The sequence below is a fragment of the Eupeodes corollae genome, chromosome 2 (assembly GCF_945859685.1).
Source record: "Eupeodes corollae chromosome 2, idEupCoro1.1, whole genome shotgun sequence".
In the NCBI taxonomy this organism is placed as follows: domain Eukaryota; kingdom Metazoa; phylum Arthropoda; class Insecta; order Diptera; family Syrphidae; genus Eupeodes; species Eupeodes corollae.
In genome coordinates, this window is record NC_079148.1 from 134,941,077 (window position 1) to 134,963,531 (window position 22,455).

The window sequence follows — 22,455 nt, forward strand, 5'->3', positions numbered from 1 at the left end:
CCTCTATCAGACAGCATCTGTCTAAAAAGAGGAATGCCTCTGGTGGAATGCAGCCGCTCAAGAACGTCCCGAAAATTAAATTGTTGGTCGAAAACATAGCTCTTGCAATGTGACCTCGAACGAGTTTTATCACGAAATTTTCAATTCTGTTGCTTCGTGCCCCGTTGTATAGGACCTCGTTGGAATAGTAATGCACGTAAGAAGATTCGGCTGTTCGATATAGGCCGGTACAGCGTGGTAAACACTGCCGCTTGAAAACCCGAAACTTCTCCATCTGGGAAGGGGCAACATTGAACCACACAGGACAACCATAAACGATCATTGGCAGTATGAGGGCCATGTAGCAAATAACCTTCACTCTGGGGTCCAGCCGACTGCTGTAAAACAGCCGTTTCGTCAATTGAAGGCTCTTCTGGCCCTGGTCAGAGCAGCATTTATATGTCTGTCGAAATATAAATACTGATCTAACCAGATACCGAGGTACTTCACTACACTTTTGCTCGCTAATGGCTGCCCGTGAAGATCAACGATGACCATCTTGCGCCAATTCATGCACGTATTCCTCGTGGCCCTAGCCAACGGAGTCCGGAACAGAATTGTCTCCGACTTCTGGACATTTATTTTCAGTTTCCAGTCGTCGCAATATCGCTGAATCTTGTCAAAATCACGCTGCAAGAGAATCTTAATAACCTCAACCTTTGGGCCGTTCTGTACGCAATTAGATCGTCGTCGTACGCAGTTGCCTTTTTAAGACTACTTATCAGATCGCTGGTGTAAATGCTGAAGAGAATCGGTGAATTCACCGCTCTCTGTTGAAGACCATTTTTAATTGAGAATGTTGTGGTAGAAGTTACATTGCCACTTTTGACAACAAACTTTCTACCGTTAAGCATATCATAATGGCTTGCTTATGCCAAGCCTGCTCAGTTTTAGGTAAAGACCCTCTAACCATACGGTGTCAAAGGCCTTTTCCAAATCAACCAGAACAGCACCTGTTGTTGTTTGGATTTATTCCATTGGATATCAGAAACGAGTTTAAACGCAGCATGAATTGTGCCATGACCCGCCTTGAACCCGAACTGTTTATCCGGAATTATTTTGCTGTCCGCAGCCCACTTAGTCAGAGTCCTATTGATGATCTCAAAAAACTTTGCTGATGCTCGGAAGAAGACTTATCGACCGAAGATTTCACGGGTTATAGCTTTTTCGGGAGAGGATGAACCACAGCGGTCTTCCAATTCAGTGCATTGTTGAAAAGGGTGGTATAAATGCCAATTGCCTCCATCAGTAAATGTCTTAGTACAACGTTGGATATACACCATCGACACCTGCAGACTTTTTGTTTTTTATTGAGTTGAAGATGAGCTGAAGCTCAAGTTTCGCCACTAACAAGGGACTTGGTCCCGTTTGCTCGGCGATTATGGCATTTGCCAAGGAATCGTTATCGCCATTTTGTCATATCATTTCGAAGGTAAAAGTGATTAAGTAGGGCTCTGTTTTCCAGATCGTGGTTGGGGCGAATGCTAAAATTCACCTTGTACACTTGCTGGAAAGCAGCTCCCACCTCCTCCACATTTTCCTTCGGATCTTCAATTATGTAAAAGTCATCGTCAAAGATGGTTTTTTCTGGATCTGTTTGCGCTATCCTAAGTACGTTTTTGTTCTCTTCAGTTCTTTGAAGCTTCAGACACGGAAGGTCACTATCGTTTCTTTTCCTGAATATCTTGTTGATTTTAGGGAATATACTATGGTCACTGGAATTAACTGACCGGATCTAGCGGTCCCAGTACTTGTTAATTGATAACCTGTAGTTCTCCTTAATCAACAGATTGACATTTTTTATTGTCGACTTCAGTGTCCTAACCTCCAAGTCGTGTGGGTCTGTCAGTCGTCTGTACAAGTTTTTGAGTCTTGTCAGTAAGCCACTCTTGTGCTTAGGGCGTCAATAGTCGCGTTTCTGTAAGCGTTCAACTAATCCTGTTCTTTGTACTTTGGTAATGTCCGTTCCATCGTTCGCTTTATTGTTTCGTCCATCTGTAGTAAATGTTGATCAATTTCTGTATTTGTCAGGTTTCTGTTGTTTGGTGGGGCTTTGTCACTCGAACGAAGTTATCTCGATAGTGTGTTGGTAAAACGAGGCCAGCGCATGTTACTGTAATTGTTAAGAGTGTGCCTTAAGTCCTACGCACTAACCATCATGCCACGGGTACTACACATGTCCATAATTATAATATCAATTCTATAACAGTGAAAATGGCAACAGTTCCCTAGAAACGTTTTTGTAATGATCGTAATAAATTGATAAATAATGTTGTCTGCGTAAGGTTAACAGATTTTTACATAATGCACCTGGTTTCAAACAGAAAAAAGAGAAGTTTAGTTGGATGTCACTACAACTTTACTATCCTCAAGACCTTTCCTAGTGAATGTTCAAATTCGACCAATTTTCCTAATACCCAATAAAATGTAAGATAACCTTATTCCAAATATTGCTCTGAAAAATTGTTCCTTTTAACTTGAAAAGTGGTTTCGTTTTATCTCCAAACCAATTCCACAAAATATGATTTAAACAAATAATTTAAGTTTATTAAATTAGTGTTAATTTTCAATTAACCAAGATGGTTAATCTTTTTTATTTACGTAAGTTTAAGTAGAAATAAAAATCACGTCCATTTACGTGCATGAATATAAGTAAGTAAGTACCAACATAACTTTATTGTCAAAATAAGGACATTTCTGTATAATACCATTAGCATTTTCTTCCCTAAATCTCCTCTGCTCATAAAGAAAAATGAATTAAGTACATTAACTCTACGTATGTTTGTTTGAACGTTAAGATTTATTATATATTTGAGTTGTATATTTCGTCATAAATATAATTTGTTCTGGCTTTCAACCAGAATGCCAGACAATTACCCGCATATAAATGACAAACAGCATTTTTCATTCTTATCTTTTACTTAAAAAGCTTTATAAATAAGTCCGTAAAATGAAGCCTGATGGGCTGATGTCGAGTCGATGTGAATGCCTTTTGCCATTGCTTTGACTCTGACTCTGACTCAAAAAAATATTATTAAAAGACAAAAAACACGAGCGTGGCAAAGTAATTGTTCTCACTTTATCTGATTATTTCATCTTTTCCATCTATCAAAAGCCTGCGAATCCGTCGTCGTTGTCTGGCACGTCAATTCTCAGACAAAAGGAGCCTCAATCCTCAAACAAGCAAGGAAAACAAAAAAATACATATATATTCAGCCAAAAAAGTTTTCTTCCTTTTCCAAAATGTACTCTCGTTCTCGTACCTAACTAAAAACCTACCTACGAGTACATATCAAGACCAAGACCAACTTAATGCAAAACAATGCCGCCGCACCAGCCTCAGCGCTCAGCTCTCAGTCTCATCCTCAGCCTCATGCCGCACCACAGACTGACTGAAATTGAAGAAATGGAAGACTGCTCGTATATGGAGATGGAGGTTCTGACTCTGACTATACATTAAGCTGACAATGGGGCAATGTCAGTTCAGCAGTTGTCTCTCTGTAAGTAATAAATTCATTGTTCCATCATAGTTAAACGAAAACCGCACAACAAAAGAAAGCCATATTCTGCAGCTCATTCATCTCGTGGCAACCGAAACATCATCCAACATCACAGAATCATTTAAGCTTCAACAACGAGCGGTTAGGTGGCGGTTTCAGTGGCGGTGGCAATAAGTGGTGGCGGTGACGAAGACAACGAGCAACATTTTCGATGGCAAGGGCAACGTTTCTGCTTTCTGTTTTTTGCTTGAGCTCCTTTGAAAACAATTATTTGTGTTAAACTGAAATATTTCATCCAAAAAGCCGCCCTGGGGCGCTTATGGGATTGTTTCTAAGTGCGCAGATCCCCCAAAGTTCTCTGACCTCTTATAACTATACCGATGATGCTGATTCTGATTCTCATTCCGATGCTGGAATGCTGGAGTTGAATTGTTCCATCAATTGCCTTTCTAAATATATCTATAAGACAAGATCTAAAGAAAAAGTTCTTTTTTTCATTTTGAGGGATTTATTTTTTTGTTGTTGTTGTTTTTTTTGTTCATCATGTTATTTTGTTTTTGATGTGGGTTCTTTTCAAAAAGAAAAAAAACGTCTTTGTTGTTTTTTTGGCCAGGCTGTAGAACTTCTCTATAGAACAACTTCAACAAAAAAGCAATAAATAAGTCTGCCCAAAAATTTGTTTCATTCCAAGTTTCACACCTGAAGGCAATCAAAGTTGTTATCGTTTGTGCAAATGAATGTGATTAATGGTTCTTGTTTTTTTTTTTCTTATTTCAGAGGGGGTCGGAACCGAGAGGTGGAGAACTTTGACAACTTACGTCATCAGCATCAAGGACAATAATGAATGTGTCATCTAATAAGTGGAAGTAACTATAGTAAAAACTTTTATCTGTATGTCCTTTTTGATTAAAACAAAATTCCATTTATCAGTTTGGATGTACAATTGAGCGTTTTCGAGATAAAAAACATAGTATCGAATACGTTTTTTTAAAATATTTTAAATATTTGTCAAAATTACATCACTATAAATTTATGTAAATCCTCTTTAAAAATCATCATTTTCGTGTCATAATTATAAGCAATTCAATGAATGCGCCTAAGAAAGTTTATAAACAAACCCTTTTCGCCATTTATAAATGTCAAAGTACTATTCGAAGACACTTTGTGTTTTAAACTTTAATGTTAGGATTTAGAACAAATTTAAGATCTTTTGAAATTTGCGAACAATTCTTCTTTTTAACTAAGTATGGGAAGGTTTCGTCTGTCGAATTAAAATCAAACAACATTCTGGTTATTATGTTCACATTTTAATGATGCCAATTCTGACAGTTTTTAATTCTAGCAAACAAAAAAAACTAATATTTTAAATCTAATATTCTATAAAATTCTCTGAAATTTATCAGTACTCAGCACTGGGTTCAGGAAATTGAACAGACCTAGAATTTAAATTATGCTGTCAAAACAACGCAACGTATCCATTAAGTCGCCTCAACCTGCATAGAACAGATGGTTGAACAAAGCTAATGATAACAACTATCAATATTTTATTGAACTTATTTTTGTCTGCAACCTATCTTTAAGATTCAGAGACATATCCATTTTCTTTAAAATTAGGTGTATCCAATATATTTTTTCATATCACTTTTATAAGTCCAGGGAACAATTTTATGGCTTGGAATCCACTTGAGTACAAATCTAAAGTCAAGTACAGACGAATGTCAAATCTTAAATCTTGTCCTTAAATTACGAACTGAGCAGAGCCTGATTTGACAAACTCATGTTGTATTACTTCGTTTGCTTAACAGACAATTTTTGAGTGTTCAGAACTTGTATAAGAACCTCGTCAAAAATAACCCCGATCGTTTTGAGTAAAACGAAGAGTAAAAACATTTCAGGGGCGTGATATGAAGAAAAAACATTTTTAAATGATTAAAAACGTTTCATAAAGAAATCTGGGTATTCAAAAAATGTTCAAAGTAGACTTTAAGCACAGAGTTGTCGGAAATGTCATTTTGCTATTTACCTTCATATCAGCTATTCTCAGAACATTGACAGATCGAAAAATATTGTAACGTGACAGATCTGACAATCGCCCATACTAAGATCATAGGTTTTTCCAATGAGGGATAAAATTTTGAGATTGAACAAATTACGTTTTCAAAAAAGAGGCTGGGGAAGACCCACACTGATAACTTTCTATCCCGTCTGTCGATTTGCTTAAAAAGTTTGTAGGTTTTTGTGTTTTGTTAAAAAAGTTGTCAGTTGAATTCTTCTAAACAATTTTAAAATGTTTACCTATGATGAAATTTCAAAATGTATTTTAGTTAACGAGATGTTTAGTCGAAAAACAATTTTTACCAATTTTGAATAATGTTTTTTGTAGATTTGAATTTTGTATGAAAAAAAAAATAACTGCTGGATTTTTATAATTAGATTACTGAATATCGAAACCAATATTTTTTGTGAGATAAAAATAGTTTCTTTTCAAGAAATTTTGAAAAGCTATTTGAGTCGAAAGTACATTTTACCAAGTTTTAGTATTGTTTCTTTTTAGGTTTTTATTTTTTGTAAAATTAATTTAATTTTTCTTAAAATTTGACTGAATGCTGAAAGCAAAATCTCTTATAAGATAAAATTAATTTGAAGCCAATATCTCAAATTCCTGAAAAGATTTTTTAGTCGAAAATCAATATCTCCTAACTTTCATTGTTTTTTTGTATGACATGACAACACTAACGAACTAATTCCAGCGGATATTTTTGAGATAGACAACGACTGAATAAGACCTCAGTAATTTTTAATTTTGGATTAGGAGGATGGTATAGTTACGAAAGACTTCGATACCACTATTTTTCATGACGGGTTAAAAATGGAGTGTTGGGTCGGGAATCTTCTCTGAGTCCTTAAGTGTCTAAGTCAAGCGGAATTGCTAGCATTTAAAAAAGCATACCAAGTACTTAAATCAATTTCAAACCAAAAAAAAAACACCGCTATCTGAACTTACATGTAGGCGGCTGTTATGGCTATCAATTCGGTCACATCATCCTCTATACTGGTCCAACAATGTCGGGATGAACTATTCATTCTCAACATCAACCTCTGTTTCACTCTGATGGAAATGAACGTGCTAAAAAGGTGCCCTGGCAACGATAGCTCACTTGCAGAAAGGGAAAATATTCCTCTTGGAGCTTTGAAGGGCAAAATGTTCTCAATATTTCGGCAAATTCGGACTCTGGCCCATAGGAGAGGCAACAGCAAGATTCGGTATCCCTAACAAACTCAATGCCAAATTCAACATGAAATTAAACTGTGATTCACTTTCTCTGTAAATATCCTCCCCTGGTCTGTTCTAGAATGTTATTGTTAAGCTTCGGAAGTGCATTCATTAAAGATCTTGAAGAGCTTTGCGAGATGAAAACCAAAGACCTGATTTAATTTCTGAACCCCACCAAATGGCTCTGTGAGCATGAAGCTTGCTGCTCATTGCAAATCCATCACTTTGTTTAAATCACGAAGTCACTTTTGACTGACCCTGTAGATATAAAATAATTTAGCATCTCCACCTTATGAATACTAAGCACACCATTTAAAGTATCATAATTTATTAATAGCAATTTAATTTGGCCTATAAAAAAAGATGAGAAAGGTGACAAATGTCAAAAGTGACAGATGTCAAAAGTGACCGATGTCAAATTTGACAGATGTCAAAAGTGACAGAATTGCAAAATGGCATATAATTAAAATTTTAAAGACACTTTCCTGAATCCACTGTCCATTATTTTAAAAATGAAAATTATAGTAAGCCTTGAAGTTCATATTTTTCTATAAATACAACCTCGATCGTCAAAAATTTCATTGCCAAAAATTTCCGGGAGTGACAACATTAAATTTAAAATTTAAAAAAAAAATGATTTCTTACCTGGCAAGAAACTTTTTAAGAAATGTGAGCAAAATTAGCTTAAAGAAAAAAACTGAGCAAGAAGAAATGGCAATAGATAAAGGGGAATATGATCTTATTTTAAAATATTATTTGAGCTTTTGGAAATTCTAAAATTCAAATAATTTATTTTTTAATATGAGAATATTTTCTTTTTAAAGTTCCAGAATTTATTTATTTTATTAATTTATTTATTTATTTATTTATTTATTTATTTATTTATTAATGTATTTATTTATTTATTGATCTATTTATTTATTTATTTATTTGGTGGTTTGGTGATTTATTTGTTTGATTTCAGTTTATATTTCTGGAATCAAACAAATAAATTACCACTGTCACTCACACTGTTGCAAATGTCAAAAGTGACAGATGTCAAAATTAGCAGAAAGTGGCAGATGTCAAACGTTATAGATGTCAAAAGTGACAGATGTAAAAAGTGACAGATGTAAAAAGTAACAGACGTCAAAAGTGATTGATGCCAAAAGCGACAGATGTAAAAAGTTACAGACGTCAAAAGTGATTGATGTCGAAACTGACATCAATCACTTGAAAAGTGACATATGTTTAAAGTTTTAAAAAACACTTTGCTTTATCCACTGTCTATTATTTTAAAAATGAAAAGAGGCTGACATGCGACCCACACTGATAACTTCTCATCCCGTCTGTCGATTTGTCTTGCTTAAAAGTTTGTCTATATGTACTCGTACCAATTTTTACCAAATTTGCGTACTATTTTTTATGAAAAAACGGACTGTTAGATTTTTATAAAAAAATTACTGAATATCGAAAACAATACTTTCTGTGAAATAAAATAAGTTGGAAGCCAATATTTTTAATATTTGAAAAGCTATTTGAGTCGAAAGTGAATTTTTACCAAGTTTTAGTATTGTTTATTTTAGAGTTTTAATTTTTGTAAAAAAAACTGTCAATTCGATTTTTTTTTTAAATTTTATCGAATGTTGACAATAATAGTTTTTGAAAGATAAAAGTAAATTAAAGCCAATATCTCAAAGTTTTGAAAAGATATTTGAGTCGAAAATCAATTTTGACCGACTTTTATTAATTTTTTGTTTAGGTTTTTATTTTTTGTAAAAAAAAACTGTAAATTCGATTTTTCTCAACATTTTTCAGAATATTTAAAACAATATTTCTTATAAGATAAAATAAGTTTGAAGCTTAAATTTCAAGTATTTGAAGAGATATTTGAATCGATATTCAATTTTTACCAACTTTGAGTAATGTTTTTTTTTAGATTTTTATTTTTTATAAAAAAAAAACTGTCAATTTGATTTTTCTCAAATTTTTATCAGATGTCAAAAATATTATTCTTCGTTGCAGAAATTGTTTTGGAAATGAAACAATATTTTTTCGTAAAATTTTCGAGGTGACAATTTTTTTCTTAGTTTTTATAATTAAAAAAAAAAAACGTTAATTGGATTTTTTTTCCAAAAATATACTTGTTTTGTATTACGTTACAATATATAATATAAAATTCAATTCAAGTCTGGCGTCATTGGTTCATGAGATGTTTAGGGTTAACCAAAATTGTCACCTTTTTTTCAAACTGCTATGGTAAAAAAAAAAACCACCCACGCAGTTTTCTTGAGAGCCCTTTCTGCCTTATTATCTGTATAACAAAATTTATTTGAAGTCCATGTCTCTTCTAGTTCTTAAGCTACGGACGACGAAAAAAAAGTCGCGAACGTACGGACGTATGTAAAAATCTTTTATTTCGACTCTAGGGACCTTAAAACGTCGAGAAACGTCAAAATTTTCAATTTGACAAATCGGATACATTACAATAACTTCCTATGGGAAGTTAATAACAAGATTAAGGTTTGACAGGAATTTTCTTCAACTTTTGGAAATTCGCAATTTTCGCTGTTTTTATAAGTCCATTGTGTTGTTGTTTTTGTAAAAGTAGTGTCGTATTTATTTGTCAAATGTCAAAAGATAACAGCTAGAAAGGTGACGGTTATCAAAATAAGTTATATCCAGAAGGTGTTGACTAGAGAACAGTTGTTACCTTTACTAACGGGGAAGAAAAAATAAAACCAATGTACAAATGCAACTGATTCCCAAACTACGCTGGTGAAACGAATCTGCAACCAACTATATTCATATTCTAAATTCTGTGTATTTAATTAAAATTTATGGATTTTGTATTTTGCTTTTAATAAATGAGAAAAAGAAATCAACTGATAATAAATAATGAAAAATGAAAATCACTGATCTTCTAAAACTATTAAATTACTAATGTAATTATTTCTTTCTCAAGGAAAGCAAAGAGAAAATCAAATTTTACAATATTGTCAGATCTGTCAATTCAAAACTGTTCCAATTTTGAAATTTTACAATTTTATGTGACAATATTATCTGAAACGTCATTTTCATCAGCGACATGTTTGAAATTAGCTTATGTCGTTATTTAAGACATCAGTACATTTATCCATATGACAGCTGTCTCCGGTATGGTCCAATCAAGTACGCTGGATTCACTTTTGTCACCTTTCATCTATCATCTGTCTTCTGTCGAATTAACTATCATGACTTATGAGATTTGAAAAAAAAAAACACCAGTGCTAAATTTTCTAACACGTCATTGAAAGCTTTAAAAAAATAATCTTTTCAACGTCAAAAATTTCCTCCATAAACAACGATACGATGCTGTAATGAAAATATTGGTTCTTCTCTGAAAAATTCGAAAAAAGCTTTGGTTTTCGTCAAAACCAAAACTTCAAAGAAGATCCAAATTCAATTCAAAAATAATAAATTGATGATTGACGAGCGAAACAGCTAAAAGTAAAACTAAACAACTTTTCACCAATTGAATTTTTTTGGAATTTTCCCATCAGTTCGATGATAAGTAAACATGAGTGTTGCGTGTAAATCAGCAAAAACGTCTATGTAATTTTCAAAATTAAACCTTCCCCTACATAATATAATTTTCATTTTCAAAAATAAGCATAAGAAAATACGCAAAATAAAAGATCGAAATTCAAGGAACAATAAACAACAGAATAGCGAACATTTTGGATTGAGAAAATTAAGATGGTTGATTTAGCATTTTGAATGAATAGAATTGAAATGAAATGAAATGTTTTTCAAAGATGTTTTCAACACAATGATAAAATAAATGGTATGTGCTCGTAATTGATGTTGATGATGGAGAACATTTAATTTTAATTGTTTGCAATTAAGTGTGCGCACACAAACTTTTCAATACGATGTATTTTTCATCTCTTTTACAAATTTAGAAATGTATGTTTTCAAGAAGAATTCTAGAAAATTGTACTTTTCGTAGCAATTAAAATTTAAATTCGCAAAAATATGAAAAACGCCATCATCATTGAGGAAGGTAGGTATACGTACAATAAAGACGAACGTCGTCGTCGTCGTGCAACCTTGACCGTTTTAAATTGCAGTGCAATTATTTTGTAGGAAGAATTTGATATAGAAAAGGAAAATCTTTCAATTTAGGTACCTACCTTACCTATACGAGCTGACAAGATAGATGATGTACCTTCAAAGCATTGTCAAACAGACAAAACCCATCTTCATTAGAGGCAAACCTTCATAACTGTCAAAGTGTCTCTTTGACGTTAGTGAAATTCACTTCTCGTTATTTGTAAAATATCCTTTTTTCTTCTCTTTCTTTATGGGTACAGCATTTTATGGTAACAAAAAGGAAAAGGATGATGCATCAAAGAATAGGTAAGGTACCCATCACTCATGAAGGACCATCCACAGAGCTTCCTTTTCAAATGTTGTCGCGTAAATGTGCACACAAATCTCAGTTTTTTTTTGTTCCTTGATGGTTATTTCGAACCAAGGACATCGAAGGATGTTGAAGAATATTCCCTATATCTGCGCTATGGAATATATACATTGACATTCTTTTCGTTAAATTATCAACAAAAAAGGACGAAGAAGAAGAAGAAAAAAAAACACTCCACACAAAGTGTTTGTTGTCACCAACATCCTTTTTCTCCTATCTCTGTTCCTGTGTATATTTTATACCGTTATAAGCACAAAGTCACCCATATTTCTGATGGATGCATATACAGAATAAGGTAGACGAATATAAAGACCAAAAAATAGTCATTGTTTGTGGTGTTTTTTGAATCCCCCAAAAAGGAGAACGGGACAAAAAAGTACCTATGATTGAGGAGCGTTTTTCTACGTTTTCAATTTTTCTTCGACGACGACGGCGACGATGAAATAAATGGGGAAGCAGCACCTGAGCTGTATATTGGTATACAAACAAACCCTTGTCATCTTCAACGTTATCAGGATCTTTGTCATAGAAATGAAACATAAGTTGTTCCAAAACAAAATATGGATACCTTTAGAAGCTGCTTTTTTTGCAAGTCACAGATAAAAATATGACAGAATTGTTTTTTTTTTTTGGTTTGTGGGTTTGAAAGGTACCTTATGTGTTTTCATGTTGCCAAGCTTTTGTTTTACCCACAAGAAGCACTTTTAAGACTTCTTTAACCTAGATAAATTAAAATGAAATCCTATATTTGTCAGGAAGCTATTTATGAGCTGTCATTTAATATTTTAGAATTTTGGAATGTGATTCTGGTGAATTATTAAAAATACATAAATAAGGAACACGTACGATTTCAGACGATACCATTTAACTGGAAAATATGCAGGCCTTTAATTTTTTTCTCGGATAAAGCCACCTTATTTGAAAAATTGTCTAATACTTACTGCTTCCATGATAGAGTCGTTATATGAATGGTTAAGAGTTGCAAGTTTCTGCACAAGAAATCTTCTAAAATGTTAATTTTATGTTTTAATTTATGCTGATAATTTTCGGAGTAAGAATCGGAGTAAGAATTTTTAGTACGGACTACAGAACTTTTTCAGCAAATATGAATTACATTCTGAAAAATTAAATATTTTAAATTGTGTTTCTAAACTAATATATTTGGTGGCGCTATTGCTCGTGCAGAAACAGGGTCTAATGATATGTCAACCATTTCTGTGTGCGAGTAATGTCAAGAAGAACCGACTATTGTGGATTTGTCAGTTCTCCACAAAATGCAGAACCTGTGACATTGAATAGATTGAACTAAGAGCTCTAGGACGAAGATCCTTCGTACTACCCATTACATCACTAAATCTACCATAATTTATTATATTCATTATTTAAATAGTTGCAATTACTAAAAGTCTACTTTAACTTTACTTCAAATAAAACACAAAATTAAATTTAACGTTGGGCGCCATTTATATATAAACTTTTAAAAATTATTGTAACCAAGTCCGAAATGTCAATGGGGCTTTTGTGAGTTAGTGAGGCAGAGTCAGCAAAAATGGGTTTAACGGTTAGTGAAGGCAAAACAAAGTACATGATGTCGTCAAGAAAGGGCATACAACACCGACGTCTTGGTAAAAACGTCACAATTGACAGACGTAACTTTGAGGCAGTCAAGGACTTCGTCAACCTAGGCTCCGCTGTAAACGCAGAAAACAACACCAGCGCTAAGATCAAACGCAGAATAACTCTTGCTAACCGCTGTTTCTTTGGGCAAAGAAAGCAATTGAGTGGTAAAGTCCTCTTTCGAGGGACCAAAGTGTCGCTATAAACAAACTTGTTATATCCGTCCTGCTATACGGTGCAGAAGCATGAACTATGACAAAAACGGATGAAAGCACCTTGTGTCGGTTCAAAAGAAAAGTTCTTCGTGTGATTTACTGTCCCGTATGCATCGAAAGGGAGTGGAGGAGAAGATGGAACGACAAGCCGTACGGGCTGTACAGCGACGCGACGTAGACTTAGCTAGAAGGGTAAAAGTCCAACGACTAAGATGGCTGGGTCACGTAGAGCGCATGGAAACCAATGCTCCGGTCCGGAAAGTCTTCGAATCCACACCCACAAGACAGCACAGTAGAGGAAGACCGCGGATCAGGCGAAACTGCAGACATCTAGCTAGGGCCCGAGCTTTTTGTTTGTTTGTTGGGTGAAGCCCAATTTCACACAGGAACGCTACCTAAAGTAAGTTAGTGAGTCCAAATTTTAGAACAAAATGTTGATATTTCTTGACGTTTCAAGGTCCCTAGAATCTTGTTTTTAGAGAGTTGTATTTGGATGTATCTGAATAACTAGCATAGATATCAACTTTAAATAAGTGTTGATTTTACCGCTAATAATATCAAGACGTACTAAAACGGTTTTTGAAAAATTAAATTAAAAAAGGCAAGAAATTTTGGTTGACCCAATTTTATGACGAATTATCAAAGCTAAAAAATTGGTAAATATTAAAAAATTTTAGTGAACGTTTTTTTTTGTAAATTAAAAAAAAAATAATGTTTAAAAATTATTTGTCAAATAACGTCCAAAATACTTTAATGCATGAAAGAAAAACTTTTTTGACATCTCTTAAATGTTAAGAAGAATTTGTTTAGTTATTTTAAATAATAAAAATTGTTAAATATTAATTTTCGACACAAATATCTTCACAAAACTTAAAGACATTGATTTGAAACTAATTTGGTTTTAAAAAACCGTTGCCTTTGACATTTGGTACAATTTAAAAAAAAAAACACAATTGACAGTAATTTAAATATAAATTTACAGAAAATACTACACAAAAATTTAAAAAAAAAACCGTTCTACACTCCAATATTTTGAGAACAGAATGAAGGCATTGAGCTCAAAATTATTTCATTCTATAAAAAAATATTGTTGCTAACATAGCTTTGTTGTAGAAAAATTAAATCGACATTTTTTAAAAGGTAAGAAAATTGGTAAAAATTAAAAACTGAAAAAAAAAATATTTTGGGAACATAAACTTTTATTGACATTCAAATTATTTTATCATGTACAAATTTTTGTTGTTACCTTTAAGTTAAGTTCTTAGAAAAATCCGGTTTACAACTTTTTTTTTTTACAAAAGTCGATAAGCTACAATGGAAAGCTATCAGCCTCTTTTTAACTTCCCAAAGGAAGTTATTGTAAGCTTCCAATTTGTCGAATTGAAAATGTTCGCATTTTTCGACGTTTCATGTCGCTAGAATCGTAATACAAGATTTTTCGAACGATGTCTGTGCGTGCGCGTGTACGTACGTTCGTACGTTCACGACATTTTTTCCGTCGTCTATATCTCAAGAACCAGTAGAGATATCGACTTCCAATAAATGTTGTTATACAGATAATAGAGCATATAGATCCAGAAAAGGTAGTACCCGTGGCATGATGGTTAGTGCGTTGGACTGTCATGTGAGAGGTATTGGGTTCGATCCCTGCCGCGCCATATAAAGTTTTATTCACGGGTACTGCCTCTTGTGAGGAATTGACAAATTGTCCAAGAGTAATTCTTGTCATGAAAAAGTGCTTTCTCAAGTTAGCCGTTCGGATTCGGCATATAAACTGTAGGTCCCCGCCATCCCTGCAATTACTCGCACACAGGAGTGGTTGAAAGTTGTAAGTCACTAGGCCCTGGCTCTCTATATACTGTTGCCCCACTTAATTTATTATCCAGAAAGGGCTCTCAAGAAAATTGCATGGTTGGTTTCTTACTATAGCAGTTTAAAAAAAAAGGTGAAAATCTTGGTTAAGCCTAAATATCTCACCAACCAATGACGCTAGAGACTTGAATTCAATTTTTAATTATATATTGCAACGTGATAGGTACATAGGTAGGCAGAAATGGCGATCTCAAGGCAGCCTAGCCTGAGATCCAATTAGCGATGTAGTGCACCGTTTTGATACCAAAAACTCAATTGACCTGCGATAGAAAGGGAAAGATTTATAGAGAAGTCTCATAGCGATTATGTTAGAGCCATTTGGTCGCATTGAGAAAAAAGATTAGATCTCTAATCTTTGTCTCAGATAGCTCATCAAGGACATTTGCAGAGGAAATTGATTATCGTTTCAGTTTCTCTTTGGTCACTACAACTACGGCAAAAGGTGTTGTAAGAGATACCCAACTTCTCTGCATGAACTCCTATAGGAAAATGTCCGGTTCAAACCAAACTGCAACAATCCTGGCTATGTCTTGCCTTGGCCTGCATAGAAGATCGTTTGTACGGGTTTTGTTATAGGTGGGCCATATCTTCCTAGATATAATGCAGTTGGGTAAATTGCTCCACCTTCGGTTTGATTCAGTTTGGTAGATAGAAAAGATTTTACCCTTCAGAGCACCAAGAGGAATGTTAACCATTTCCGCAAGTGAGCTATGAAGGGCCGATCCTTGCCTGGCTAGCTCGTCATCCCGTTCATTTCCCACGATACCACTATGGCCCGGAACCCAGATCAGGGTGACACCGAGGTTAATATTCAGGCTCCCTCGCGACATTGCTGGACCAATGTACTCGTAGATGAGGACGTGGCCGAGTTAATGGCTTCGACAGCTGCCTGTTTGTCTGTAAAGATAGCCGCATTTCGGTTTTGGTTTGGGCTTTGTTGTTTAAGTATCTTACATGCCTCCCTTATTGCCAGCAGTTCAGCCTGAAAAACGATAGCAAAGTCAGGAAGCCTAAAGGATTTAGCTACATTTAGAGACTCAGAAAAGATCCCAGAACCAACTCCACACTCCATCTTTGAGCCGTCAGTAAATATGGTTGTGTCGAAACCTATCGACACGATGTCATCCTCCCGATCTTCTCTGGATGGGAAAATAATCTTAAAACCCTTACTAAGGCTCAAAGTAGGAGTGCAGTAGTCAGTGTCTACCGAGATAATATCTGAGGGAATCAATTTTGTTGTGTTGCTGTGACCATAAGGTTTTGACAACTATCTGTTTGATTCATTCAGCCTAATAGCGCTGCAGGAAACTATGTATTTAATAAAAAGGTCGATTGGTAGAAGATCCAAAATAACGTTTAAGGCGTCCGTTGGGCAAGTACGCATGGCCCCTGTGGTGCCCACGCAAGCTTTTCTCTGAACCTTCTTTAGCTTATCAATATTATATGCTTTGCTAAGAGCAAGCCACCACACAATCGAACCATATATTATGATTGTAACGTGATACTAAACAAGTATATTTTTGAAAAAAAAAATCCAATCTTTGATTTGTTTATAAATGCATAAAAACTAAAAAAAAAGTCATCTCAAAAATTTTACGTAAAAAAAAATGATTTTATCTCCAAAACAAAGTATTTAACATCTGGTACAATTTTGACAAGAATCAAACTGACAGTTTTTTTTTAATAAAAAATAAAAACTTAAAAAAAACATTACTCAAAGTTGGTAAAAAATAATTTTCGACTTATATTTTTTTATTTTTTTTTTTCAAAAATTTGAGATCATGGCTTCCAACTAATTTATCTTATAAGAAATATTGTTTTTAACATTTGGTACAATGTTGGGAAAATGGAAGTGACAGTTTTCCTACAAAAAATTAAATCCTAACAAAAATTATATTAAAAGTTGGTAAACATCGAATTTCGACTCTAATATCTTTTCTAAACTTTGGGATATTAGCTTTTAGCTAATTTTATCTTTTGAAAACATTATTGTCAACATTCAGTAAAATTTTGAGAAAAATCGAATTGACATTTTCTTTTATAAAAAATTAAAAACATACAAATAAATTAACAAAAGTTGTTAAAAATTGATTTTTGTTTCAAATATCTTTTTAAAAATTTGAGATTACGTCTTCAAATTAATTTCGTCTTCTATGAAATATTGTTTTCAATATTCGATAAATTTTTAGAAAAATCGAGACAGTTTTTTATCAAAAAATAAAAACCTAAACAAAAATTAATAAAAGTTTGTTAAAAATTGATTTTTGGCTCAAATATCTTTTTAAAAATTAAAAATATTGGCTTTAAACTTATTTCATCTCACTAAAAATGTTGTTTCGAGTAATTTTTTTATAAAAATCCAACAGTCCATTTTTTTTACAAAAAAATAAAATCTTCAAAAAATAGTATACTCAAATTTGGTAAAAATTGATGTTTGGTTTTCGATATCTCGTGAACAATAGAAGATATTGACTTCAAATTAATTTCATTCATCCAATTTGTATTCGTTTATATAAGAAATACAAATTTTTAAGAAATGCTACTAAAATTAATAAAAAATCCGTTAATAAAAATAGATTTTGAAATCAAACTATTTCATTAAATGCTAAATATTTTTGGTAATTTTTAATTTTTTAAGAATAATTCAAATGATAACTTTTTTAACAAAATACGAAAACCTTAAAATTTTTAAGAAAGACAAATTGACAGACGGGATGGGAAGTTATCAGTGTGGGTCGCATCCCAGCCTCTCTTGTTTTCAGTTGTTTTTAAGCTCATTATTTGCAGATTTAGTATTGGTTGAGAAATTATAGGCTTTGAAACAGCTCAAGCCCAATATTTTGATGTTATTTTTCAGTTAAATCTGAGTGAAGTAAGTAAATATTAGATTTATTTAAAACAGAGGAATTTTTGTTTCAAACCAAAAAATTGAATCTTTTGGGGTTTTTCATTGGTATAGAAAAATACAAAATGATGGTACTGCAAGTTGGTCGATAAAAATAAATTATTTAAATTAAATCGGAACCAATTTAATTTATTTCACCAATGGAAAACCTAATCTAACTAGACATTTGGAAACCAAACAACCTGGCAACAATAACCTGTCCTGCTGTCAATAGATTGAACGCAATAATCTTCTTCAACATCTCTTATACTCTTCTCTGTCCAATTTTTGTCCGCATCCACACCACAAAACAACAACCGAAAAGATACACAATAAAATCGATTGCACCATCCACAAAAAGGAACCAGGATAAATGAATAAGGGAACAGTTTGAGGCCAGAATAAAAAATAAGGAAAAACCAACAATAGAAAATTACTGTGAATTACCTGCTGCTTCAATTTGATGTTTGTCCTGCTTTATACAAGACACACAAAGAAGACCAAGAAGGACTATAGTTAGAGAAGTTGCTATGACAACAAGGATTCTGTGCTCGAACAGGATATACGTAGTTTTCTTTTTTTATATTTGACAATGTCAATTAAATTCACTCACTGTACACAATCAAGAAACTATAATGCGCGGGCGCGTATCTCAAAAACAACGCAACACAACAAACAAAATTCACAACCGATGTATACCGACAGGACTCGTACGAGAGCAAAAGAGATTAAAGGATGCGATGTATGACGGTGGTGTTTTGATGAATCCTTGCAATATGTTGTTTTAAAATAAATTATTTATTATTCGGTGAGTTAAATTTTATAATTTTATTATTTTTCTATTCACTGAAAATTTATTAATTTCACAGGAGACGAAAAACAGAAACGACGAACAATACGACGCAAGATTATACGATGAAACGCAACTGAACTAAGACGGCAGCGGTGGCAGCACTCGGCAGCGGACGATACAACGGAACGACGGACGACGAATAAGAATAAACAACATCAATCGGAGAGCTGAAGCTAAACTGAATCCGTTGGATACAAAAGGCGCACTTGTGGACTTCATTGGTTGAATTCGATTGAATTGCATGGAACAACAACAGCTAACCTAACAGCAACTGAGCAACATGCCTCATCGTATAATCGTATACTTAGTTGTTGTTGTTGTTTGCTGCTGCTGCTATTCTGTTTAAAGTAGTGTTTGTTGTGAGCTATAGTGGCTGGCAGCGGGCGACTTCGTCTTCTCCGACATCGTCGACTGGATTTGGATTGGAATTCTTATCTGCGACTTGCGACTGGAATGGAATAACGACTGACAACGTCGCGTCGTAGTGTCGGTCGCGTCGTGTATGAGTGGGGGCGGTCGCGGTGGCACAAGGAAACTATATGAGAATACTCTGATTTCTATGGTGAGTAGGAATAGTGTAAGTGAGAAGTGACTAAAGAAAAGTAGTTGGCGTTGGCTGAGGTTGAATTGCGTTGAGGTGGATTAGACATTGGAGTTATAGTTGGAAAAAAGAATAGCGGTTGTTGGGTAAAAGGTGGATGGAGGTGGGTTGGTGATTCTAATTGAAAGAACATTCTGCCGGTATGAGACGCATGTATGATGATATTGCTTCAAGTATTAAGAATTCACTTTCTTGCAGTAGAAACTAAGGAGAGGAAATATCTTTGATAATTATACACCAGAGCGGATCCAGACTTTTAATTGAAGGGGGAAGGGGGCGGTGTTGGCCACACACTTAACATACCTATATATGTATATAAAGCTTATACAGTCAAGTTGTATAAGTAAAGATTTCCTCAAAGATTTTTTAGTAATTTAACGCCATTCACCAAAAAGCGCTTTACTGTCAAATACAACCCAAATTTTTGTTTTCACTCAATTTAGAATTTGAAAAAACTTTATTTTCTAAATGTTGTGTTCTTAATTTGGCTTCTCTCTACAAGAGAAACATATTCTGGTATTTCTCCAGAAGGATATCCCTTATAAAACCCTATTTTTTTTTAAGGTTTCTCAAGAACTAAAGGACCGATTTCAATAATCCTCTTTTTCTGTGCAAGCTCTTTTCGATAACCAAATGATCAAATTGATGATGATTTTTGATGATCAAAAATTTAATTTTTTTTATTATAACAAAAATATTAATTTTGTTTACAAAACTCGAAAACGAAATTCAAATCAATGCAAAATTTATAATCTATAAGAACTTTATTTAGGGCTTACCAACAATATTTTTAAGAAAAGATTTAAAATGATTAAAAAAATCACTTACATTTTTAAATCCTAAGATATAGGAAATATTTTTAAACAGACTTTTTGGAAGACATCAGCATGTTCTAACGTGAATTTGTTTTGGATGCTCTATAGATTTTGGATGCTCATGAATTTATATAATAAAAATGTCCCAAAAACAGCAAAAGTGACACTTTTGTTAAAGTAATGTCTAACTGATAAACATAATAAACGTTTCATATTTATTGATATAAAAGCTTTGAATCTCTTGAGATTTGAAGTGAAAAGAGATTCTGATACGTGTAATTTGTGAGTGCCATACAAACGTTTCTTCACAACTTATTTGTTTACCTTAATTTGTTTTAATTAATTTTTTTAGAAAAATTATGTACCTACTTAAATTCACCTACATACGTATATCCTCAAATTCAAGAACTAAGCTTTTTTCTCTACAAATTTTAAGTTTTGCTGACTCATTTAAGTTTAAAATAAGAGTAAGCAGACTGGTAGTGACAGTTCTTTATCGTCCCTAAATAAGAATAATAAATAAATAAATTGGTTGGCGCAACAGTCCGTTGTGAACCAGGGCCTAGTGACTTACAACTCGCAACCATTCCTGTGTGCGAGTACTGTTGTCAGGAATGGAAGGGACCTACAATTTTAGGCCGAATCCGAACGGCTAGTTTTGAGAAAGCACTTTTTCATGACAAGAATTACTCTTGAAGGATTTGTCAATTCCTCGCAAGAGGCAGTACCCGCGAAAATTAATTTTTTAAATTAAGGTGGCACAGGCAGAGATTGCACCCAAGACCCCTTGCATGACAATCCAACGCACTAATCATCATGCCACAGGTACTGTTATCTCTCAACAAGAATAGTATATATTATTTTTCGAAAAAAGCTACGTTTCAAAACAAATTCTTACATTTCTAAGTGAATATATTGTATTTAAGCTGTTAAATATGGCATATTTAAAAAACTGTTGGAATCTTGGAATGCTTTCATATGTAGTAAGTCATACAAATAAAATAGTTAAACAAATCCTTGCGGACAATAGTGTTCTAAAATAATTTGATAACTAAAGTTTCCACTTTAGCAATAATTGAAATCTTTAAATGTAAGGTTAAGGTTCACATTATGTTAGTTAAATTTTGTCTGCTTCCTTTACAAAACATTAAAGAACATTTTGAAGTGTGTGACCCCTGGATCCGCCCTTGGCCAATGTTGAATGTGAACCACGCTTAAACATCAATTTTTCTTTCTGCATTTGCTTTGACATTTTCTTAATTTCAGACTTACTTAATTTGAACCATGGAAAGATACACAATCAAACAATGCGTTAAAGGTAAAAATGCATATCGTGTACTTCTTGATTTTTGTAGTCATCTTACAAATGAGCGTACAAACGGAAAAATCTTGCAAAAATTTGAGCAAAACCAGGTCTGCATGCTCCTATAGCTCTTATCGCAGTAAAATATTTGAGCCGTTTTCGATAGTGTGACTGAAGAGCGTTTCCAACAATTTAACGAGTCACGCTCGACATTAGTGAACATTATGCATAAAGACTTGAATTTACGCTTACAAAGGTTCAATTGACTCAAGAACTAAAGCCTCTTGGTCTTGACCATTTGGTGGAATGAAATGCAAACGGTGGATGATCTATTTTTGGAGAAAACCAGCTTCAGTCAATACGCAGAATTCTTCATTTTGTCGAATGATAATCGATAAGAGTGATTGTCCAAAACTAATGCTGTGTATGGGCTGGCAGCATCATCGAGGCGTAAGTTTTCCAAAATGAATCCGGTTAGGCAGTGAATGGTGCTCGCTATTGTGAGATGATAACGAATTTTGTATGGCTCAAAGATATGTCAATAAAATAGCTTTTTTGCGCGACAAATTCAATGGCCGTGTTATCTCAAGTGATGGCTATTTCAATTGTCTGATAAGATCATGTGATTTGACACCGTTGGACTTCTTTCCTTAGGGTTAAGATAATTCAGCACATTAACGCTTATAGGACCTTGTGACTTACAACTCTCAACCATTCCTGTGTGCGAGTAATGTTGTCAGGAATGGAGGGGACCTACATATGCTGAATCCGAACGGCTAATTTGAGAATGCACTTTTTCATGACAACAGTTAATCTTGGAGAATTTGTCAACGAGACGAATACCACTTTCATAAGAGAGCATAATAATCTATTATACTTGGACTTTAATCTTGATAGTACCCTTTACCAAATTTGTAGGATATATTGACTGTGGTAGCCTTAAATATTTTGCAAAACAAAATATTCTTAAAAAATATCAAAGAATTGTCAAAAACTTGCGTGAACATTTATTTTTTCTTGGAAACAGCTTCTGCAGTC

At 33.6% G+C, this 22,455-nt stretch overlaps 1 protein-coding gene across 2 annotated transcripts in view; it reads right to left on the reverse strand.

Annotated features, from left to right (window-relative positions):
* The window catches only part of LOC129946318 (uncharacterized), a 246,616-nt gene extending 227,644 nt beyond the window's left edge, over positions 1-18,972 (reverse strand). The window contains exon 1 of one of the 2 annotated variants that reach the window (XM_056056453.1): positions 18,293-18,972. The gene's annotated coding sequence lies outside the window, so the exon portion shown is untranslated. The remainder of the gene's footprint in view (positions 1-18,292) is intronic. The other variant, XM_056056452.1, reaches the window with a different exon arrangement.
* Between the last annotated feature and the right edge of the window lie 3,483 nt (positions 18,973-22,455).